This window comes from Carcharodon carcharias, chromosome 8 (genome assembly GCF_017639515.1).
Source record: "Carcharodon carcharias isolate sCarCar2 chromosome 8, sCarCar2.pri, whole genome shotgun sequence".
Classification (NCBI taxonomy): domain Eukaryota; kingdom Metazoa; phylum Chordata; class Chondrichthyes; order Lamniformes; family Lamnidae; genus Carcharodon; species Carcharodon carcharias.
In genome coordinates this window covers 138,144,742-138,170,734 of record NC_054474.1, presented here as the reverse complement: position 1 = coordinate 138,170,734, position 25,993 = coordinate 138,144,742, and positions in this window count along the sequence as shown.

The following is a 25,993-nucleotide window of genomic DNA, read 5'->3' as shown; positions in this document are numbered from 1 at the left end:
TGAAGCCATACTACAGTTGATTGACATCAAGGACCTATGTAATGTACAGGAGATTGACAACATGGTCCCAAATGCTTAATGAATACTAAAGTATACAGGGGAGCAGGGATTGCTCAGCTGAAGTACTCTTTAATGAGCTGTTACTGAAGAGTTCTAACTACAGACAGAAGTTGGGGTGGAAGTCTTCAGCATTTTCACTATCCTTTATGTCAGTGCTCTCTACTTCCTCTTGTACAAAGGTGTCCCCTAACATTGTCCCCATTGTGGAGCAAAATTGTGTGGCACATACAAATCACTAACATATGGGACACTCCTTCTGGGATGCATTGGAAGAAGCTAACATATCTGTCCAGGCTGCGGAGTCCTTACTTTAACATCCAATGCTCTAGGGCCTGACCAATGTTACTGATATCCCCTGCTGCAGCCTGAAAGGAGCTGCAGGCAAAGGAGTTCAGAGATGTTCATGAATTTAACTGAACAATAGTGCAGTGCCAGTTGTAGGAGTGGTTTGCAGGTCTTGCTGCTAGAGAGGGCAACACTGTGACAATCTTGCTAGAAAAGTACAGCATCTGAGCAATAGTTCATAATGAGAAGTGCACGTATGTTGTCCTGGACCTATAGGGCTAGATTTTAACTCACTCAAAACCCATCCACTTGCACAGAGTTAAAATCAGGCCCATGGAGCCTGTTAAGAGGATAAGAATCCCTGTCAGCACATTTCCTTCACTATCTCTCTGTAGCTGAATTTACTCCATCCTGCTCATGCTTTTCCTCTTCATCCAGCCAGAAGCCTCTTACTTTTTCAGAAATCTTTATAGCCGTTACAAGCGTTTTTAAATTTTTGATGAAGTCACAAATCACTTCAAAAATAACTCCCAAACTATTGCAATACTTTACTAGTTGTCTTTTTACCTATAAACCAAAGATTTGTGGGCAAATTGATGAAGTAGCAGTGGCAGTGCTAACTATTATGAAAATGACATCCCAGGTCCTGACAACTGACCCATGAGAACATGAGAAAGAGGAGTTAGTCATTTAGCCCATCGAGCCTGCCCACCATGCAATAAGATCATGGCTGATCTGATTGTGGCCTTAACAACACTTTCTTGCCTATCCCCATAACTCTTGATTCCTTTAAAGATCAAAATTTGAATATTTTAATTAGTCTCCCAACCGTTTCTTGCAAGAGTGCTGTGTAAATGGACAGCAGTAAAGTAAAAGCTGCTGTCATATTTCTACAATCAGCTCACCGTCAGTCACTCTTAAATATACCATTCCCCTTGTCTTCCTTCAGCTCAATCCAATTAGAACAACTTCTTTCCTATAAACCAGTTTATTGTTTTTGACCTTGTCTGCTACAAGACTGTGGTTTCTCTTCCCAGAGATGATTGGAGTACCATTTCTCTCCCAGGGGGCTCTGGCATTATTGGTTTCCCCAGAGTTGGTGTTGGTTGCTGTTTATGTCCTAGAAATGGCCCGAGTTGCTTTGCTCGTCTCCCAGAGGAGGCTTTAGGTTGCTGTTTTACTCTTATAGGAGGCCTAGGTTGCTCTTTCCCTCCAAGATGTCACTCTTCAGTCTACAATGACGCCAAAATAGAAACCGAGGAATTACAGTTATTATTCACCATAAAAATGCCCGCACACTTAGTAAAATTAAATATGTTCAACGGCATCCTTAAAAAGGCGAATTTCTTTGAACTCCCAAACCAAACACTTTCAAAACCCTCTATTTCTTCAAGTATTTAATTGTTTTGCCTTGAGAATTGTCTTATAAACCAATGGTCTGGTAACTTTTCATCTACTGAAGATTCAATATTATTTAAACCACTGGTCACGAGTATAAGAACCATGATTTTGCATGTTCTTTTTATACAAGAGATTATGGGGCATCATGAATTAAGTACTTGTCAGAGTATCTTTGAAATTCAATACAACACATTTCAAGGCAGTCCCCTGCTTTTTCATATACTGTATGTTTTATCTACCACTCTCAAATCTACCTCTTTGAAGATAAATCTGGTTTATTACTCAAATGCCTTCAAGTGATGGAAATAAAATTAACAAAACTAGTCAGGATGGCTTCTTGTGGTACAGACTGTTTTCAATCTGCTATTAATAAATCTTGATAATTACAATGTTCAACACTAAACCAACATGCTGCGATGAACATTACTGGGAACCGAGCTGAAGTTGATTGAATTACATCATTTCAGCTTTCCACAGAGGAGGGGAAGCAATGATATTGATAAGAAAGGAGGAAGAATTTTTTTAAATTAGAAGAGCAGGCCTGAATGAGCACAGCCTATGGTCAGAGTAACACTCAGGGTGCAAATTAATACCCATCCTTGTGGTGAGTTTGATGGCGGGGCATTTAATTGGGTGGCAGGGTGGCAGGTGGGTACTCAGCATCTTCCCACCTCTGCCCCACTTACCTCTGTGGTTGGTAGGCCTGTGGATGGCCTTCCCACCCTGCCACAATTAGTCCCTACTTAAGGACCTCATCCTGTGGTTGGAGGACTTGCCATGCAGGAATCCTGAAAAGTAAACCCTGTTGGAGTTGCTTGTGGACTTTCAGTGGAGGGAGGGGGTGACAGTGGGTGGGTGGGAGGGTGCCTCGTTCAGAGGCACTCAGTGACTGATTGGGGTACCTGGCATCAAGAATGGGGGGGCCTGCTGATAGCCACATCCCTGACCTTGCTGTTGACCCCTTCTCCCCAACGACCCCCACACCACAAGCCCCCCTCCCACCATCACTCACCTGTGGCTTGTGTCCCTCGGTGATCCTGGGTCCAGGATGGCTGTCATACCAGTAGCAGCCACTGCCTCCTGTGTGGTGCTGCTGAGCAATGAAGATCTGCGGTTCTCTGATTGGCGAGCAGCTCTCGGCAGGGAAGACATCCATCTGCTGCTGCCCAGTTAAATGCCAGCATTTAATTTGGCGGGTTTTCCCAAAAAGAGGTGACATGAGGCTTTCACCGGCTCCCCGGCCAGCAGGTGAGACTCCTGTCACCTCCATTAAATACCGCCCTCAGTGTCCAAGACTGCAGTTAGAGGTTTTGCCATAGGTTTATATTAAGCAACTACAATTTATAATATACTAAATCAAACATGCTCCATCTAAGCCTTCAAACTCCTGGCTCACGACACTATTGCGATGCTCAGTTTAATAAACTGACACATATACTGTGTTTTCCTTTTTGCAAAAAATGCAAAGATATTCCCACAAGGCCCCTTACACAGCTACTTCATATCAGTTCTTCTGTGTCCTTAACACCCAAGAGTGTGGGGTAGTGAGAAGCATTTGGATTTTCAACATGAATCTAAAATACAGGTGCAGATTAGGCTTTCCAAAATCGAAGAATGAATTTAGTGAGTTGCCGATCCAGTTCGATATACAGGCATCAATTAACATTCATGTGCATGAATAATAATAGGCAAAAAAAGGTCATTTCAAGTTCTGAGCATTGCTCAGTAGTAAATGGAGTTTTTTGACGCAGTGGTAGCTTTTGTCACTGAATGTGCGACAAGGTATGCATATCGTTTATTAGCTGAAGAGAAGGCTGTACCTAGTTTAATTTTGTCTATTCATATATATAATATATATATAAATATACACATACACATATACACATACATACACATACACACACACATCATGTGACCCCTGATAGGCAGTAGGAAAAGTCTACACCTTCAATTACTACATTTTCTCCCTCTTTAGTTTTTTTTATATTTCCTATTTACAAAGAACATTTTAATCTACAGCATCTACATATATACAGGTGAGGTGATTAAAGATTAAGTCTCTGAGGCGGTTTCCTTATTCGGTTAGAGTGGCACAGCTTTAGTACTTGAGGTTCTCCCACTGGATCAACATGATCAGGAACTGCAGCATCAGGTACATCATTAGAAAGTAGCAGTTCAGGGTTAGGCAATTCTACAGAGGCATTGGATATGTCGATACTAGGTCATCTAGATCTGTCACCTTAGGGATTAATGGTTCGACGTTTATCACAGGCGGAATAGCTGGTTGTAGGAATGTCTCTCTCCTCCTAAGATGATCCACATGTTTTCAAACAATTTGGTCGTCCACTTCCACCTAGAAGGACAAGGGACCAGCTTCAGAGACAATTGTACCAGAAACCCAACAAGGTTTGCTTCCAAAATTCCGCACGAAAACTGTATCTGCTACAGCAAATTTTTGAGTTTTGCTCTGAATATTGTGATTCAATTTTTGATTACTCTGATTCTTCTCTACCTTCCTCTCTAAGTTTGGAAACACCACACTTAACCTTGTGCATAGGCAGCGTTTCATCAATAATTCAGACAGTGATGAACCCATAGTTGAATGAGGTGCCGTTCGATAATTGAGAAGAAATTGGGAATGTCGAGTTTCTAGAGTGCCTTTGGATAACTTCTTCATTCCTGATTTGAAAGTTTTCACAGCTCTTTCAGCTAACCTATTTGATGAGGGATGATATGGGGCTGTTTTAATATGTTTGATTATAATTAAACTCACGAATCTCTGAAACTCTATACTAATGAAGACTGTAATGTTATCCGAAACAATGATTTCTGTAGGCCATATATACTAAAATATTGTCGCAGCTTTTCAATAGTTGCATTTGATGTCAGTGATATGACTTCATTCAACATCCATCTACTTAGAATGCGCATCTACGATCAATAAATACATGGTGCCTAAAACTGGTCCTACATAAACAATATGTTGTCTAACCCAGGGTTGATCAGGTCACTCCCAAGGATGCAGTGGAGCTGAAACAGGCAACTTCTGTTGTTGCTGACACCGGAGACTGTGCTTGATCATGCTTTCAATATCACTGTCGATGCCTGGGCACCAGACATAGCTTTGCATAAGCATATTCATCTTTGTTATGTCTGAATGCGTACTGTGAAGCTTTGTCAAGAGTGGTTCTCTTCCTTGCAAAGGGATGACAACGCTTGATCCCCATAACAAGATTCCATCTTGACAACTTAACTCTGTTTCTTGGGCATGGCATAGTCTCATCTGTTCTGACACTGGTGAATTTGACCACCCTTGCAATACAAGGTCTCAGACTTTAGACAAAATTGAATCTCTGTTCATCCAGTTCCTAATTTGCTTTGCACACACAGGCGAAGAGTCCAAGAAATTCAGTACAAGCACAACTTCTTGTAGCACTGGAGCATGTACAATGCTAACGGGGAACAGGAGATGACTGAGTGCGTCCGCCTTTGCGATATGCAAGCCAGGATGGTGCATTGAAGTATATTCATACGCAGATAATAGCAAAGCCCAACGTTGAACTCTTGCTGAGGCGATTGACGGAATGGCTTTTTCCTCACTGAATATATCCATTTATGGTATATGGACCAACACAATGGTGAAATGTCGTCCATGCAAGCACTGGTGGAATTTCTTCACTCCAAATATCACTGATAAACCTTTCTTTTCTTGATGGGAATAACCCTTCTAGTCTGCAGAGAGAGTTCTGGAGTCATAGCTGATTGGCCTTTCTGACCTGTCTTCCATCCTGTATGATAACACAGCTCCCACAACATAAGGAGACGCATTACAGGTTAATATTAATTCTTTTGATGGGTCATAATGTATCTGTAAACATGATGACTGTAATAGCTCCTTAACTTTCACAAAGGCTTCTTCTTGTTGCGAATCCAAGACCAACATTGATTATTTTTTTACCAAGTGTAATGGTGCCAATACAGTTGACAAGTTCAGCAAAAAGCGGCTATAATAATTAATCATGCCCAAAAAATATTTGAGTTCAGTTACACTGGACAGAGTCTCTTTGATTGTTCTAACTTTCTCCTCTACTGGATGCAACTCCATGGCATCCACCCAGTGACCCAGGTAAGTAACTTCTGGTGCTTGGAATGTACATTTCACTTTCTTTAATTGTGCAGCAGCTTCCAAGAATCTTCTTAACACCTCTTCCAGGTTAGCCAAATGCTTGGCTTCAGTTGACCCTGTGATCAGAACAATATCTAGGCATATTAATACTCAGGGAAGTCCTTACAAAAGACTCTCCATTGTCCTTTTGAAGATAACACATGCAGACGATACTCCAAAGGTTATGTGAGTATATTTATACAGACCCTTGTGCGTGTTGATGGTTACATACCCACTAGACTTGCTATTCAGCTCCAGCTATTGGCATGCATGGCTCATGTCCAATTTGGCGTAGGATTTGCCTCCAGCAAGATTTGCATACAAGTCATCTATCCTTGGGATAGGATATTTATTTAATTTAGCTGCCTTGTTCACGGTCAATTTATAGTCCCCACAATTGCGTATAGTTTGATCAGGTTTCATCACAAGGACTGGCTGGGTGATGCCCAGCTTTTCTAACTGGCACAGTTCTACATCCAACTTCTCCTTCATCGCATAAGGCACAGGTCTGGCCTTAAAGAAACAGTATGCCACCCAAGAATTTACGTAATTTTTGCTTGCAAGCCTTTTAACATTCCTAACTCATCACGAAATACACTGTCATATTTCCTTAGCAGCTCAGGAACCCCTCCTGTTCTCAAGTGAATTACTTCGGACCAGTTGAGCTTAATATTTTGTAACCAGTCTCGGCCCAGATAGTTAGGTCCTTCATTTGTTAGAGTCCAGAAGAACAATCACGTGACCCCTGATAGGCAGTAGGAAAAGGCTACATCTTCAATCACTCCACACACATACATACACTCACAGACATTCCCGTGAAGGGCCTTGGGACGTTGTACTCTGTTAAAGGCATTACTATGCCACTGCAAGTTATTGTTGTTGAATTGTATCTACATCGTTCAAGAACATTATGGATTGCAAAAATAATGAGGGGGGGGGCCCAGTGATTGCTGTGAGGTTGCATCTATAGGCAAATTGCAGACAGTGGGTTCAAACCATCTAGGTTTTGTGCAAAGTAATTGTGCAGAATATAGTTTGACCAGAAAGTTGACTGTACTATTGCTCAGTGGCACACCAAGTGCCATGCCCAGTAAAGGCAAGTCATATTCATAACTTTAAACATATACTGCATTCAGGCAATAATTTTCTGGAACAGTCTTTTCTTTTAAAAATGGACATTAAAAGGCTGCTAAAGAGGCTGCCAAGGGTCACCTGACATGATTCGTGGATTTAAATTACCACATTGTCTCGAAAAGACAATGGGGCCCATTTCAGACTAAGAAGTGTCAACACCCATATCCTAAGACCATCGAGAACTACATTTCTGACTTGAATGGGTCTTTTCAGAAACAAAGACAGTAATGGTCTCAAGCCCCCAGGATGGATGGCTAAAAACAATAGCCCAAGTTGTGGCTATTCAAAGTAAGGCCAACCCAATATTCAGGAGGGAGCTGTAAGCAATCACATGGTGAGGCAGCCATGTTTTGGGCTGACCCTTTCGTTCAAAAAGTGCTGCCTGCATACAACTGTAAGCAGCAGCAGCAAAGGCAACAACATCTAAGCCACAAAGCCTTGAGACTGCAGCAGCTTAACAGGCTGAATTTTCGGCTCGTTGGGTGGGCACGCACCTGACCTGACCGAGTGTAAAATGGCGTGTGATGATGCCGGGCGAGCATCCTAACGTCATCGCGCACTTGTACGATACTTCAGTCAGTGGGGCGTGCCGGAGTCGGCAGCGCACCTGTCGACAATTAAAAAGCCTATTAAAGCCATTAGAGAGATAATTAAAATAAATTTTTCACCTCCCATCCAACCTTACAGTTGACGGGCAGGCGAAAAGGCCAAGTGGCCTTTGCATTTTTTTGGAAACTTCATCCACGGGCGGGATGAGGCTTCCAACAGCAAATAAAAATAAAGTAAAAATTTTAAAATTTAATTAATAACATGTCCCTGCTCATGTGACAGGGGACATGTTTCATAACATTTTAGAAAGCTTTACTTTTTATTTTGAAACATGTTCATATCCCTGAGGCAGCTCTGTGCCTCAAGGAGATTTTCAAGTGCGCACCCGCACGTATGCGCAATGTTCACGCTCACCATCCTCCACCTCCCAGCACAGGCAGCACTGAGTGCTGTCACTCATCATTCAAGCTGGGCGGGCCTAAATTTGCCCGCCAATGTGAAATTGCGGTGCAGCCCCGATTGTGGGCGGCAGTTGGCTTCCCAAATGCCCCTCCCGCCCCTGCTGAGCTCACCCATCGAGGGAAAAATCCTCCCCAGTGTCTCCAAACCTGTTCCTTCTCAAGTCCACTTGTATAGAAACTTGACCTTCTGTTAAGGAGACTACAAGTTACTAGCTTTGTGACCTTCAAGGGAATCCTGCAACAATTCTGTTACATAACTCTGGCTATTGAATCCACCAGACTACCCTTCGGAGTGAAACACATTCTTCACTGGGCCTGCAACAATTGCTTTTCCTAAGATGAACAAACATGTGAATTATGAACTCTCCTTTTGTTTATGACTTGTAAAAATGCATTATTCTCTTTAACTGCATTTTTCTTGACTGAGTGAATGAGCGAGCGAGTTAGCAAGAATGCGTGTGTGCGAGCCACAATTGAATGATGTGGCATTAGACTTTCGGGGCAAATATGCGAATAAATAATCTTCTTTATTTAAACCCACAAAAACCATGCTGCTGGTTCCTCAAGTTAGCTATACTCTCAGGGGATTGAGAAAGCCACACATCATTCTTTTCACAAACACACTGAGTGTGGACAGGAAAGGAAAGGAATGGGAGTTTCAGTTCTCTCTCATCCTTATCCATAACACAAGTCACTTGGAGCAGGCAGGTCCCTGGTTTCATTTCTGATTTGTTAGGATTTAGCCAATCTCAGCTGGAGCAGCTACAACTGCCTCAGTTCTAATGGATGCAGGTAAGGAGAAACCGGCTTAGTTTTCCAGCTCCAGTGACTTTTGTTGGATAATATGCATCTGTTTATGTCAGGACTGAGCTTGACTATGAGGCACATTGCAGCTGAATAGGCTCCTTTCTCTAGAATGACACATGACAAGTGTCCACTCTGATGAGGTAACTGAGGGTTGCTGGCCCTCATATAACTCCACCACTGCAGAGGATAGTGCTTTCAGGAGAAAAAGGAAGGAAGAGCATTTGTGAAAATGGAAGCCAAGTTATTAAATCTGCACAAAGTGAATCCAAGATAAAGGTCAAGTTATAGATACTCCATATGCCAACTACAAAAACCCTTAAAATCAAACATGTGTGATATTGTTCAGACTCCCTTATTTGTAATTGGAAACTAATGGTATAGCAAAGCAGTTATCTTATTCAAAACTAATCTTTATATATTGTTACTTAGAAGGCTACTTTAATGAGGTTAGATGAAGAGGGGTGGGAGGAGGTTCAAGTGGGGTACAAATACAGCCATGGATCAACCTGTTGGGCTGAATGGCCTATTTCTGTGTCATAAATACTTTGTAATAACCTTGTAACTTTGTATTGCAGGGATCTGTGCTTGCATCAAACAATATTAAACTGCTGAGAATCACCTCTGAACTCCCATACATGCCGATTCTATGAAATCCCCACATGCAATTAATGTAGGAACAAAATACAACCGTGTTTTTAGAAAATATATATATTTTAAAAATATATTTCTTAAATGTCTGTTACTGGACAATTTCATCTGACAGAGCAAGTTTAGTCTCTGAACTTGACAACTTGTTATTAAATACAATAATCTGATTGCCAACTAATTCTTTTATCGTGTTTAGTGACGTGGCTGGAGTTCCTTCCTGTAAGTGCCACAACTGAAAAAGATAAAATATATAAGAACATGGAATTAAATGCTTGGGGACTGGATCTTTTTCTAAAAATCTTGCATTTTATTTCATTTTAAATGTGGAGCCCAATAAATCAACTGCATCACAGCCATGGCAATTGCGCGCATCGTTAGGATTGTGTGGGGCAGAGTTGCAAGGCTATTTGTGGTACTGTCTGTTTCTATGGTAGCACATGCTTATATCAGTTGTCAGGAAGCAGACTGTCTGCCATTTTAACAGTCACCTAAATAATAGAAACCATTTACCAGTGAAATAAAAACCAGATTTGGGTCAACTGGATCCAAAAGGGTAACTGAAATCAAATGGAAACACTTTAAACAAATGAAATCATATGTCCTCAGGCCACCTTGTCAATATCTGATAATTATGCATCATAAAAGCTTCCAACTGCCAAGTTCTTAAATTCCACTCAAACTAAACTATAAACATATGCCACAGTGTGTTTTTCATCCTGACGATACATCTTCCTGAGCATGTACTGGCTCGACTGTTGGCTGACCATTACTGTTGCGATGGCCTCAGACGCAAGTGTTGCCTACAAACACTGAAATTATGCTGTGGAGTTACAAGGGTGCACACTTTTGCTGCACTGATCTGGAATTCCTCTCTCCATCGTTTTATCTGAGACGTTGATCTATTGAAAATAGATGGAGGGATTTTAGACGAATGAGCTCGATGTTCATGTGTCAGCAACCCAAGGTGTAATCTCAGGGCCATAGTGTTTTCGCAACACAGTTATGAGTTTCGATGTGTACTCTGCAGCCTTTCCCAATTCTTTCCCTACAGGTAAGTTTTCTTCTCCTGTTTTCTCCTCCCAATGTTGTCCCTTTTCTCTCACCTCCCTTGAATGGGCTAAAGGAAAGAAAAACTTATATTTATAAGCGCTTATCACAGCTTTAGGATATCACAAAAGGGCTTTACAGACAATGAACTACTTTTGAACCATAGTCACTGTTGTAATGTTGCAAATGCAACAGCCAATTTGTGCACAGCTTCCCAAAACAGCTATAAAATAAATGACCAGATCATCTGTATTTTTTAAGGCATAATTGGAGGGATAAATGTTGGTCAGAACACAGAGAACTCCCCTGCTTTTTGAATAGTGGGATCTTTTATGTCCACCTGAGAGACCACTCGCTCAATATTCCACTGGAGTGCCAGCCTACAATTTGTACTCATGACTCTGGAATAGGTCTTGAATGAACAATCTTCTAACTCAGATGCAAGAACACTACCAATCTGAGGCAAGGCACCAGCAGCCATCCCATACTCATCTAGTTGCCAATTCTTCATGGGCAAGCCTTGATACCGAGGAGCAGAAGGAAACAACCATGATGCACATTGTAAATGTCAGGCTAATTTTACCCTCATGCAATGTCCACAATTGCACATTTTCCAATAGCCAATGAACATTGCAGCTTATAAAAACAAAAACACTGCGGATGCTGGAAATCCAAAACAAAAACAGAATTACCTGGAAAAGCTCAGCAGGTCTGGCAGCATCGGCGGAGAAGAAAAGAGTTGAGGTTTCGAGTCCTCATAACCATTCAACAGTACAGAAGGGTCATGAGGACTCAAAAGGTCAACTCTTTTCTTCTCCGCCGATGCTGTCAGACCTGCTGAGTTTTTCCAGGTAATTCTGAACATTGCAGCTTGCCTGTCTTTTCTCTTGCTTGAGCTTGGGTTGCTGGGATGAAGTGTGGCAGCCCTGCTGTTGCCATCTCCAGTTGAGATCAACTAACTCAGCACAGGGCAGTGAACAAACCTAGGATGTTCCGCTTTGTGCGTGAGTGCGTGTGTGTGTGTCTGAGACTAAGGCTGGAATTTTCCAGCCCCTCACTTCAGCGGGGTCTTCCGGTCCCGCCGATGTGTAAAGAAATTTCAACGGCTCGCCGGCCCCTCCGCAGGGAAACCCGCTGAAGTGAGGGGCTGGAAAATTCCGGCCTAAGTTTTGATCCAAACAGTCCATTTATTTACTAAACCATTGGGGCCAAGCATCAATATATTTGCACAAAGGCGGTGTCTCTTTACATCACAGAAAGCGAGACTGGTATGGCACGAAGGAAAGAGAAAAAGGCTTAAAATGAAGCCACTCAATTTGGACTTTTTTCTTAATTCCCATTCAGAGATTTTATTCATAATTTGCAGCCATGCAATGCTATATTAGTGGTGCTTGATCTCACACTTAAAGAAAGCAACCTCATCGATATGTGGCATGTTGAAAAATAAATCTATCTGGCGAAACTGTCAGCCACTCATGGAAGCCAAGTAACAGGCCCAAGAGCTATCTGATGAGCGGGATTTAAATTGTTCAATGCTTACCTGCTGATTGGGGCCCAAAGGAAAAGAAAGTAGACACGATGTATAGAAGTCTACCTAAAAGCAAATGGCAAAAGCTTATTGTTAGATTTACAGTTCACTGAGCTGGCAGTAAAGGCTGTCATTTAGACTATATCACATCTGAAGCAGTCTGAATTGATCACAGTTTATAATTCTGTCCACATGGTCCAGTAAAAGAAACATTTTGTCATCACAATTTGAAAGAATTACTTGTCTTTCACTGGTCAGATATAATGCATACCATATTGTATTAAAACATCAATAAATGAACTGAGAGTCTGGTCGTGCGACTGTGGATTAGATCAGCCCAACTTTTAACTGAAACTGTCTGAATCAATAAAGTCAATTTTAATTTATTTGCAGGTTATTTTACTTTCAGCATCTCAGCTCATGGTTATTCACTGATTTGTGTTTAGACTTGATAGAATTCCTGAAAGCCTTGAAAAGAAAATTCACTTGTCTGCCTTAACTTTAATCTCAATGATTTTGGTAAAAAAGTCTTTTTCCATTCTATCAAGTTCTTCAACCACTGTGACCGGCATCAGGGTTTATTCCTTCCAGAACTATTTGATCCTGTACTCCCTTAACACCAAGATCTCAGGTCCTGAGGTATTCCTCCTAAAAAGACATACTTTTGAACTTACATCTGTCCTATAGCATGTATAATAAAACCCAAAATTGCTTTTAAATTAAACTAAACAGAAGTCGCTTTTATTAGATTTAAGCAAAAGTACTCCAGAGAACAGGGCCAGCTACAGGTCAGTGGAGGATAACAACATTTTCTATAATGTCACACAAAAGATCAATGGGGATTGGTGTGACAGTAATAGCAAGGTCTTTCTTAAGCTTGGTTAGAAAGCAGGGAGAGATCAAAGACTGCAAAAGGGCTTTGAAAGGCCCTGCAAATTCCCAAGATGTGGAGAAGATGCTGAATGGTTATCACCTACTGAGCTGGATGATACTCACCAGAGGGAAATGTGGGCTGTATTATATACCAGCTGTTTGCTCACGAATTAGCTCGTTTGTTGAAGTCTGGGAATGTTCCCATGAGCTGGACATTGACCCTTGTGGTGCCTTCATTTAAAAAGGGAGCAAGTCACAAACTGTAAATTATAGGCCAGTTAGTTTCACATCAGTTCTAAGAAAGTTCCAAGAAGAATTATTAAAGATGTGCTGTAAGGTTTCTTGGCAAGTGCAGTGATTATTAGGGAATCCCAGCACAGCTTTTAGAAATTAAGGCCCTGTCTCACCAACTTGTTGCATTTTTTGAAGATGTTGTAAAGCTGATTGATCATGGTAACCTGGGTAGATATTATACAAGCGGATTTCCAAGAAAGTGCTGCATAAAATGCTGTAAGATAAAAGAGTGCTAATCCCTCTTCCATTCACACTCCCATTCTTTCTTTCTAATAGTTACATTTTCTAAATATTTGGAAGTTGATTTTAGCTCTGAGATTATTTATCAGTTGTGAGGTTCTGGTCTTGTCAGTGGTCAGCAGCACAAATTTAAAATAACTGGAGCATCAATGAGGTTGGCTCAAATTTTCTGATTACCATCGGAACTTCTTTTCTCCAACATTGATCAGACAGAAACTACTCACTTACCTGGATACGATTTTTCTGGCTAAAATTCTGACCCATGATACAGAAGAATTCCCTCAGCACTGGAATCCTCATAGAGAACAGTGAAGAGACTCAGTGCAGAAGCACAGCCCCTTTTCACAGCACTAGCTAACATAAACTGGTAAGTGTTTAAAGATCCCCAGGCTTCTGTGTGTCAGTGAATGAATGTGTTAGTGAATGGGCGAATGAACATGTGAGTGGGTAAGTGAGTAGGGTGGGTGAAGTCAGTGGGTAAATGGGTAGGGTGGGTGAAGTAAGTGGGTAAGTGGGTAGGGTGGCAGGTGGGTGAAGTGGATAGAGTGGCAGGTGGGTGAGGTGCATGAGTGTTTAAGTGGGTGAGTTTGTTTGTAGACGAGTAGGGTAATCTGATCAGGTTGGGCAGTGAGGGCTAGTCAGGTCAGGTCAGGGGGAGTGGCGAGGGGTGTCAGGGGATGTCAGGAGGGCAATCAGTGTAAGTGATTGGGGATTAGTTGTATAGCAACCCAGGAGTTAGCCTAGGATTTTTCTGACTAACATTTCCTTGGTAACTATCCAGGTAAGTAAATAGGAACCGTCTGAATTCTCTGACCCTAACTCAGAATTGGAGACTTATTTGGAAGGTCCTGAGGAGCAGGGTAATTTCTCAAAAGTTGAAGTTTCCCAGGCAATTCCCATGGAGTCAGTGCATCGGGACATCTTGGGTCAAATGTCTGGTCTCTGATGATCTGGGGACTGGAAGATCTGGGCTATTGTTTCCTATGTTACTCATCGCCGGAACATTTTGTTGACCCATCCATAGCAGCCTTTAACAGGATTTGGCACTGTGCAGACCCAAACAACTTATCATTCTCTGACCTCACAACAAAGATATATCACAATTTCCTTGCTAACTCTCAAATTGCTAAATCTGACTCATGCTCTGACTCGTTTCATATTAATTCAAATGTTCTTCAGTATCAATTGCCTCCTTTGACCTCAATAGATCCATTTGATATTATAATGTTACTGAAGCTGTCTTCAAGACTTTCAGACCTTTTCTTTTTCCTCAACAACTTATATATTTCTAAAAAGCCCAAATCCTTTGATACAGCTTATACAACTTGGGAGACACTTAGAACACCTCTCTCACATTTTTAAAAGATAAATGAAAAATATGAGCTTCCAAATTCTCTATCAAAAGTCTTCTCTCTCTATTTTATTTGATACAGCTATGGCAAATATTCCTGCAAACTTTGCCATCTTATAAGCTTGTAAGCTGAAAAATGACATCTGGTACACTCTTCCTCCTACCCGAGGTATTGAAACCAAGGCTCATCAGACATTCTCCTTTGCTATATACTTTTATTTTCCCCAAACTCTCAAAGATGGGCAATACCCTTTCCTCAATCTCTGTTATTGTCGGTTTGTCTCGGGATCCCTTGGTTCCTGCCTCCAGCAAGGTCTCTTCTAGAGTAAATGGTCTTTCACCCAAAATACCTTTATTTACATCACTAACTATTTACAAGGTTAGAGAACATCAGGACATAGCTACAGCGACTCTTTAAGGTGTTTCTCACTCATCTTCTGTCAGTGAGTGATACCACTATGCCAGAGCTCCTTGCGCACATGCTCAGTAGCTAGCATTAGAGTTAACCCTTTACTCTACACAAATTTTCCTTCCAACTTCAACCTAAAACCAAACCCTGACATCACCTAATCATCACTTCTTGATTTACTGCATCCTTTCTTTTATTATTTGCAACTATGAGCCTTTGCTCCCCACCTTGGCTCCTTAGACTTGATTTGCTATTGAAAGGGAATTGAAATACCCTTCATTAGCTGGCTACTAGGGACCATCTTATTTCAGTATGAACTTCTTTAAATATCTTAGTGGTATTATTTTTAAAAAATTAAACAATTCTGCTCTTGGGCTCCTTCAAGAGTCCACACTAGTTCAAGCATACAAACATCTTTTATTAACAAGGGTTGAAAAAAATACAAATAACTGCTTTATCACTGACTAATGAAGGTGCTTCACTAGTTTCAGGGCATGTGTAGGAGTCAGCTATACTGAATTTTCTCATTAAGGAATATCTACTGAGGATTATTCATGTAAAAATGTACAAAATCAATGATCAGGTCCTTGTTTTTGACGGTATCCACTAGAGGGCAGCCCGCGCATCAACAGTAATTTAAAGAAAAAAGATATAAATTTGCTCCAAGAATCCACAGAAGGTTAACAATCTAAGTCTAAGATTGGAAGACATGGTAGCGGGGCTAGGTTTTGAGTGCAGGAATTAGCATCAGCGATATTAGTGGACAAGCACTATGTTTAACAAATTCTAATGACTTGCTACTATTTCAAATTGTGGAACTCCTCCTTCAAAATAATGGACAGAGGAATGTTATCCAAACACATTAACCACTTATCTGCAATTACTGCCAGTGGTGTGATGTCTGAGGGCTGATATCAGCTTTCAGGGAGCAGGTGTTAATGGATCAGCCAACCATTATACACTTGCCTGATTTCCTTTCCGCCTGTTAAGATCAGTCAATTTGGTGCCCAGTTGTAGTAATTTGATGTGTAACACACCTTTAAGACAAATATTGTAATGTAAGATCACATGATCTTGTTACCCATTAGTAGGATAGCGCAGGCTACCTCTGTGGGAGAGTCTTGAGTCAATGTCTGAAGAGTGAAGACAGAGTTTTGAGTTGTGAGTGCACAAGTGTAGCTGCTGAGTTCCTTTTGTAAATAAACAACATGTGTTTATTCTAACAATGATCTATTGATGTTCCCTATCTCTGTACCAACTCGGTCACCCTGAAACAAGTGTGCAACCCTGGATCCTTTAGCCCCTAACAAACCAAAGGCACTGGACCCAACAAACTGGTCTTGAGAGTAAAAGCAAGAAAAGCCACAATAAAAATGAGATAAAAAGTGAGAAAGAGCGAAGGAAATCAGAAGAACCTCACATGGTAGTTGTAAGAAAAGAAAAAATTCCTTCTTGAACGTCAAAGTAATCCCCCTTAGACATGCTGCAATTTTGAAGAGTTGAACCTTTCGATCCAAGCACAGACTCACTATGTTGAACACCTCGTGTTTTTCTTCCAGGCAAAGGACATTGTGGGGGAGGACAAGAGGCGTGAGATCCTTTTGTCTACATGTGGGAGTAGGGCATACAGATTAATTCAAAATCTGTTGGCGCCCAGTGCACCAGATGTGAAACATTTTGATGGCTCAGTGAACCTCGTAAAGAATCATTAACAGACCAAGCCGTCGGAGATGATGCTACGGTTTAAATTTAACTCAAGAATTAGAGCTGCAGGGGAGACAGTTGCTTGTTACGTGGCAAGTCTGAAGCAATTATCTGAATATTGTGAGTTTGGTACATCTATCAATAAATATGCTTCGAGATCGTTTGGTGTGTGGTATAAATGAAAATGCGATTCAGAAGAGATTATTGACTGAAACAAATTTAGACTTTCAGAAGGCATTGGAAATCACTCTGGCAATGGGAGGTGCAGTTCAAGACTCAGAAGCCATGTGAGGAGCGCCAAATGGCACCATCCTCCATGCTGGGCGAGGAGCCTCAACCAAAAAGAACTCGAAAATGCAGAGCTTTATTCAGAAGCGGGAAGCAGCCACCGCTAGTAGACAAATTGAAAGGGATAACTTAGCAGCAAAACATGGCATAATAGTAACAAGGTGGAATCAGACAACTTTGTAATGAATCACAGTTTAAAAAGATCTAATGCTTCTTCATCGATATGTACACCTTATGGGACATTGTAAAGATAGAATCAGACTTTCAGGCACAAGCAAAAGCCCAATGAGATAAACAGCATTGAAAACCCTGAAGTAATAGACTCTGTTATCTATTTGGCTTATAATTTAAAGGTAGGAGAACAGAAACTATCTATGTAACCATGAGAGTGAATGAGAAGCCTATCAGAATGGAGGTACTAACTGATGCAGCCACTAGAGTGATAGGTGAACATACTTTTAAATACCTGAATCATGGGGAATGTATGTTCAATTTAGAAGAAACTGGTGCCAAATTAAAAACTTACACAGGAGAAGACATACAAGTCAAGGGTGTATATAAAGTCACAGTACACTATAGAGGTCAAACAGTGAAATTAACCTTGATGTAATTGCAGGTGAGGGACTTAGTCTCCTCGGATGAAACTGGCTGAATGAAATTAAATTAGAATGGACTGAAATCTTCCAACTGAGAACTAATGGGCTTTCACAGCTACTACAAAAATATGCCTCAATTTTCAAGGAAGAACTTGGAAAAATTGAGGGACTACAAGCAAAAATTCATGTAGATCCAGAGGCAACACCAAGATTCATGAAGGCAAGACCAGTACCTTATGCAATGTAGGATAAGGTAGATGCTGAACTGGACAGATGAGTAAAACTGGGAGTGATACAACCAGTACAATTTTCAGAGCGGGCCGCTCCAATTGTACCTGCTCTCAAACCGGACCGAAGCATTTGAATCTGTGGGGACTACAAATTAACAGTCAATAATGTGGCAAAATTGGATAGACACCTCATACTTAAAATTGAAGATTTATATGCTAAACTGGCAGGTGGAAAGGCCTACATGAAGTTATATATGAGTCATGCTGACCAACAATTGGATCTAGAACAGGCATCCCAGAAGTTTGTCACCTTAAATACACACAAAGGATTGTACAATACACCCGTTATCATTTGGCGTATCTTCAGCTTGCGCCATATTCCAAAGAACCATGGAAAGTTTACTACTGCCCCACATTGTAGTTAATTTGGATAATGTTCTCAGACTGGACTCACTAAAAAGGAACATTTGATGAGCTTGGAAGAAGTTTTAAAACATTTTTCGCAGGTTGGAGTGAGATTGATAAAGGAAAAGTGCCCATTCTGGGCAAAAGAGGTAACTTACCTAAGTCACAAGGTAGATTCACAAGGCCTACACCCAGTTGAAGAACAATTGAAAGCCATTAAAGAAGCCCCAGAGCCAAAGAATACATCTGAACTGAAAACATTCTTGGGGATGATTAATTACTATGGACATCTCTTGCCTAATTTGTCGACAGAACTGGCACCACAGTATTACTTGCTCAACAAAAACCAGAAATGGTCATGGCAAACACCACAAGAAGAAGCTTTCACAAAAGTGAAGCAGTTGTTACGATCATTGACACTTCTGGTACATTTTGACCCCAAAAAAAAGATTTGATATTAATGTGTGATGCATTACCCTTTGGAGTGGGAGCAGTGCTTTCCCATCGAATGGATGATAGATCAGAACAACCTATAGGAAATGTGTCGAGAACTCTCAGTACTGCAGAGAAAAAGTACACACAAATTGAAAAAAGGCCTGGCGATCATTTTCGGTGTTAAGAAGTTTCATCATTGTGCACAGGGTCATCACTTTACTATCATAATGGACCACAAGCCATTATTAGGATTATTTGGTGAAGACAAGGCTATACCTCTTATAGCCTCTACTAGAGAACAAAGATGGCGTTGATCTTGACAGCGTATGAGTATACTTTTATTCAGAGACCCAGAAGTCAAATTGCAAATGCAGATGCATTCAGTCATTTACCCTTGCAAGTAAAAGATGAGGATGTTCCAATTCCTCAAGAATTCACCTTGTTTTTGAACGTCCTGGACTCATCACTGCTATGTGCTAAACAAATTAAAGATTGGACAAACCGAGACAAAGTCTTATCCAAAGGGAGAAATCAAGTTCTTCGTGGTTGGTCACAAAAACAAGAACCTGCTAAAATGAAACCGTATTTCCAGAGAAGATATGAGATAACCAGCCAAGAAGCTATTTTATTGTGGAGAACTCGAGTGATTGTCCCTCCACAAGGACAAAAGCCATTGTTATCTGAGCTTCACAGTGCACATCCCTGAATTTCCAAAATGAAAGCAATTGTATGCAACTATATGTGGTGGCCATTAATGGATGGAGAAATAGAAAATTTAAGGAGAAGTTGTATGCAGTGTCAACAAGTACACAAATTACCTGCAAAGGCTCGGTTACGCCTCTGGGAGTGGCCAGGAAGGCCATGGGGTATGAGTACACATCGACTACATGGGACCTTTTTTGGGAACAATGTTTCTATTTGTTGTAGACACTCATTCAAAATGGATGGATATATACGTTGTGAGGTCACCCACATCTTCTGCTACAATGGACAAGTTATGACAAAGTTTCGCAATCAATGGATTACTTGAAGTGCTAGTATCAGACAATGGAACGGTATTCAATTTAAATTTAAATGATTTATAAGCCTCAATAGTATTGTTCATGTCAAAACATCCTCATGCCACCCTTCTTTAAATGGACTGGCTGAGAGAGCAGTTCAGACGTTCAAATCTGGTGTGAAGAAATTATTTGGAGATTCTATGGGGACTAAATTAGCACGTTTTCTTTTCCATTATAGAACCACTCCTCATACAACAATACGTGTCACACCTGCGGAATTGTTGATGAAGCGCTGTCTCAGATTGAAACTGAGCTTAATTATGTCAAACTTGGGAGGGGGGGAAGGTGGAAGGGAGGCAGGAAAGTCAGGAAATTGGACATGATTGTCACAGTGGTGACAGGACATTTAATGTAGGACAGAAAGTATTTGTGAAAAATTTTAGAGAAGGACCAACATGGTTGTTTGGTGAAATAGGTGCAGTAACAAAACTTCTCTCCTACCACATGAAAGTCTAAGATCGAGTAATAAGGAGACATGTGGATCACATAAAAGCGGAGAAACAAAATGACCAGAAATGGTTCCACCAGTGTTCGAGACTGAATCAACGTCACCTGTTGAAAGAATTCAATCGAGTACAGATGTGTTTAAAGAGCCGTCTATACCTGAAAGCGTCAAATAAATAGATGTACCGGTACCCATAGAAGAACCAGATGCTCAGATGACTACAGTAAAGGAGGTTCCAAATCAAACTTCAGAAGCTGTGGAGCTGAGATGTTCTACATGCATAAGGAAACCCCCATAAAGATTGGCTTTGTAAATTATTGATCCGTGCAAATAACTTCATATATTGAAAAAAAAATTGTAGCTGGATTTTTAAGTAAAGGGGGAGGGATGTAGTAATCTGATGTGTAATATGCCTTTAAGGCAAATATTGTAATGTAAGATTACATGATCTTGTTACCCAATAGCAGAGTAGCTGGGCTACCTCTGTGGAGAAGCCTTGAGTTAGTGTCCGAAGAGTGAAGACAGAGCTTTAAGTTGTGAGCGCACAAGTATAGCTGCTGAGTTCCTCAGCATGGATAAAATTTTCCAGTCAGCGAGTGGGGGCGGGGCTCGCTTGCCATCACGTAAGATGACGCGTAGTGACATCGGGTGGGTGTCCCAACATCTCTGTGTGTCATTTAGATTGTCAGTTCAGCGGACGCTCAGCCGCATCAGCTGCACGCCTGCCAAACTGTCAAAGGCCTATTAAGGCCATTAAGAAACTAATTAAGGTTGTTAAGAATGCTGCCCGTCGGGGGCAGGCAAAGGCGGCCTTCGCATTTTTCATGAAATCTCATCCATGGGTGGGATGAGGTTTCATGAAGGGTTTATTTGTTAGATAAAAATTTTTGGAAAAATTAATGGACATGTCCCAGCTCACATGACAGTTATATGTGCGGGGACATGTCCTTAATTTTTTTTTCCCTTATTAAATTTTTCAGAACTTAAACCAATCTCCCTGAGGCACTTCTGTGAATCCCCTGCCCCCGCCCCGCCTGCACAGGGAGCGCACAAAGGCCGGCCCATGTAAAATGATGGTGCGCACCGGATCGGGGATGCTGATTGGGTTTGCACTTGCTCCAGCCTGTCCCCCGCACAACTCCCCCCGACGGGGGGTAATTCAGCCCCATGTGTTTATTCTAACAATGATCTACTGATGTACTCTGTCTCTGTGCCAACTCGGTCATCTCGAAGCAAGCATGCAACACAGATCCTTTATCCCTAACAAACTAAGGGCACTGGACCCATTCAACACCAGTTTAGAAATTCCCAGCCACACCGCTCTAAAAGCAAGATGCTCCTCCCCCAAAACCAAACCCAGGATAAACTCCCGGATTGCATTTTCCCAATGTATCTGTAACACTGCTGCTGTAGAAATTGTTCTCTTTGAGAAACTGAGCTGGAAGCGAGGAATTTATTGGTTCTGAGAGAGCACATTGCAGAGCTCCTTCAGCACTGCACTGCGGTGTAAGCCTTGATTTTTGTGTTTGTTTCTACAGGGGAAGAATCTGGAATATGGCCATAGGCTTGTAAATGAGAAGACATGCATGTGCAGTGGTTGAAAAAGATTTGTCTAAGATGGATGCTGGTGTTGGCTTCTTTCCTTGTGGGGATTGTACATATGGAATTAAGAACAAGGTTCATTCACAGAAAAATGCACTGGCTTGCATTAGAATTTACCTGCCATGTCTGTTCAGGGTAATATAAGTACTTTACAGATTTTGTCTGTATATATAAATGTCTAACATCTTGTTTTTGGTGAACTTTCTTTGTCCCAGTTAAGTTAAGAAAGAAGTCTCTCAGCTTGTCTTACTGTCCATTTGTGGTCACAGAGGATAGATTGGTCAAAGAGAGTCTGTGGATGGTCAGTAGTAACATTTTTTAAAATACCCTGTTCTTGGTAAGTGGGCAATGTTTATAAGATGGCATTTACTGCCCATCCTTAAGCACTCTAAAAAGGTGTTAGTGAGCCTCCTCCTTGAACTTCTCTTGTGTGGTGACACATTGATGTTTGCGAATTAATGGATTTTCAGCCAGCAATACTGAAGGAATACATCCAAGTTAGGACATTATGTAAATTGGTGTGGAACTGGAGCTAATGATGTTCTTATGATATTAAGGCTCTTCCTTTCTGGCAGATTGTGAGACAGGGAAGTACTGTTAATGTAGACTTGGTGAGTTGCTGCAGTACATCCTGTATATAGTAGGTCACGGGCTGAATCTTCCAAGGAATGGCAATCACTGTTGGGTTGCCACTCAGCTCCTATTTTTTTACACTTAGATGGAGCTCTGCGTTCCAGAAATGTGCCTGTTCTTGGAGTCCTTGCTCATAGGGCAGTATTGTCGGGATAAGCAAAGCCACACCCCGTTTTTTACGGCACTAGCTGCCTCATTCACTAACATGCTTTGGGACATTTAAATAGCTTCTCGGTGTGAAGGTGAATGCATGTGAGTGAGCTAAGTGGGTAGGGTGGCAGGGGAGTAGGGTGGGTTAGGTGGTAGTGTGGCATGTGGCAGTGGGGTAGGTGGCAGGGTGTGTAACTGATAAGGTCAGGTCAGGTCTGGGGGGGAGTCGGAGGATCAGAGGGGAGTGGAGGAGAGGAGGAGATCAGTGGGGTTTAGGGTGGTCAGTTGTATTGGTTCTAATATTTCCTGGTTAGCTACCTGGGTAACTGAGTCAGAATCCTCCAAAGTCTCCAACTCAGAGTTGGAGCTTTTTTAAAGGGTTCCTAACAGAGGGGAAATTGCCCTTCGGATATTGAAACTTCCCAGGTAATACCTGTGGAGTCCTTTCTTTGGGGCTTTCAAGGGGTCCTGTAGCGCTTCCTCTGACCACCCAGAGATCTGGGCCTCAGTGCATTAATGTTGGAGGGGCATTGATTAAGCACATTGAATAGATGTGGAAATTGTTGGAAGGTTATTGTGACTGCATCCAGCCAGGCGAGTGCTGAGTATTCCATTTAAAAAAAAATATTAGGAGTGCGAAGTCTGTAAAGGATGAGGTTATTCTGGATGCTTTCTTTCTTTAGTGGAATTAACTGTTGCTATTTTTGGAAATATATGATCTACAGACATTAATCAATGTATCCTTTGGTACCTTACAAATCCGCGAAAGCACCACGTACTTGTGAAGTGTCTACAATTCTCAACAGTATTGTAACTGTACAAACCAGTAAGTGATTTTTTATTTAAGTGAGGTTTATGGCAGTCATAATAATGTTAGGTTAATAGTTTGACGTGTTAGTGGGGGCTCAGCACGTTTTTACTGTGTTCATGATCACAGGTTTTTTTTAATATAAATTTCAGTATATACCGGATGAGAAATCCTTGCACCTGTTTTCTGGAGAGGAAGGGCAAAGAGAACTGTCATCTTTTGAATTTAAGGCTTCTTGCAGTCGTCATAACTTATTTTAAAAAGTCATGCCAACTTTGCAATAACATTGAGACTGCAGGTAGAAGGTGCCCTGCTTAGACGTCTTGGGTATAATACTGAGTAAGCTTTAAATAACATTAATATCAATTATAATTGCATTCACCCTTACAAAGTCATTGCTGTTGAAAAGTCTCGTAAAACATTGCTTTGATGCTCACATGAACATAGCAAATGTGCAAAGCCTATTTGTGTGCTTCTTGAAGTAGATTATGTACAATTGGGATCCTCTCACGGCACATTGCAATAATTTCAGAGCTCCAAACTATTCATCAGATGAAAGACCATTGACCTGATGCATTAATTTTGCCTCCTTCTCCACAGGTGCTGCCTAACCTGCTGAGTATTTCCAGCAATTTTTGTTTAGTACAGAATGGTAAACTCTGGTGTAATGGGTTAATCCAAGCTGTTTAACATGCTAATCATAATAATGTGTACATCATTTCAGGAAGTGATGTAACATCACATGATTTGAGCTCCCTTGGGCAGCCTCGTGGGAGATGTAGATACAGCAGTAAGATGTGGTCTAATAAAACGTGTTTTATATACCTTTTGGAGACTCATTAAATATTCTGCATTAGTTGAACAATACCAAGAATATGGCAACTCATGAAAGAATAGCTATGGAGACTCAGTAGAGTATGTCAAAAATAAAAAATGGAACAGCTGTTGTAAAATGGCAGGGATGACAGGAAGGGTGTCCATCAATAGGCCAAGCTAACTGTAATCCATGTGGCAGGGAAAAACACAGAGGTGAAAACTGTCCTGCTATAGAGGCCAAATGCCATTTATGTGGAAAGATGGGCCACTTCCAGGCTGTGTGCTATAGCAAGAAGCCTATACAGAATGCACACATATGGAAGCCTTTGAAAGATGGCAAGATCCATGAAGTAGATGATACCCATGATATTGAGGTGCCTTTCCTTGTACAGATTCAGAAACTGAGCAGAAGCTACTGGAGTGCTGATATCCTTGTAAAGGAAAACAAGACCCACTTTACGTTAGATACAAGTTCAGCAGTTTCACTTCTTTCTGATACTGGACAGTGGCTGGAAAGAAGTTCCCTTCAGCCATCATGCAAAAAAACCAAACGGGCCAGGAGGGATAGAACTCAAGGCCATAGGAGAACTGAAGGCATCTCTCCAATATCAAGAGAAAGAAATCACAGGAGCATTGTATGTGATTCAGAACCAGAGTTGCTTACCCTTGAGCAGGAAAGCCTTTACCAATTTTCATCTGATTTGCAGAATAGAGGAACTGGAAAGCTGAGAAGATAAAAACTACAGAACTGAATTTCCACAGCTATTCACTGTGCTAGGAAAACTGAAGACAGTGTACATCACTCTACGTTCTGAAAGGAAGCCAGTGTGCCTGTCTACACCCAGAAAAATTCCTCATCCATTCTTACCAAAGTAAAGAAGGAAATTGACTTTATGTTCAAGCAAGGGGTTATTTCACCTGTGACAGAACCAACAAGCTGATGTTTGGGGATGGTCCTGTGCCAAAGCCCAAGGGAATTATCAGAATTTGAGTAAATCTTATCCAGCTGAACAAAGCAGTTGAACATGAAATTCATTCTATGTTGTCTGTGGATGAGAGCTTAGCTAAATTGGGAAAGAGTTCAATCTTCATGAAACTAGGTGCAAATAGTGGTTTTTGACAACTAGCCCTAGATAAAGAGTCTAAGTTGCTCACAACCTTCATTACACGATTTGGGAGGTTTTGCTTCAACAGATTGCCCTTCAGCATCACATCAGCACCAGAAATCTTCCAGAGGACACTGTCAAGTATTGTGGAAGCATGGGATAGGGTCATATTTCACATGGATGATGTCCTGATCCATGGATATACTCAGACAGAATGAGACACTAGGATGTGAGCTGTGCTGCAAAGCCTACAGGAAGGAGGACTTACAGTCAATAATAATTGTGAATTTTCGCAGCTGACTGTCAAGTTTTTTGGGCATATTGAGGATGCATCTTGTCTTAAGAGCAATCAAGGAGTTTCCAGATCCTCACAATTTGAATGAGCTCCAGAGATTCATGGAAATAGAAAACATAATTGGAAAGTTCTACCCAACCTACCTGTCATCAAGGAACCTCTATGGT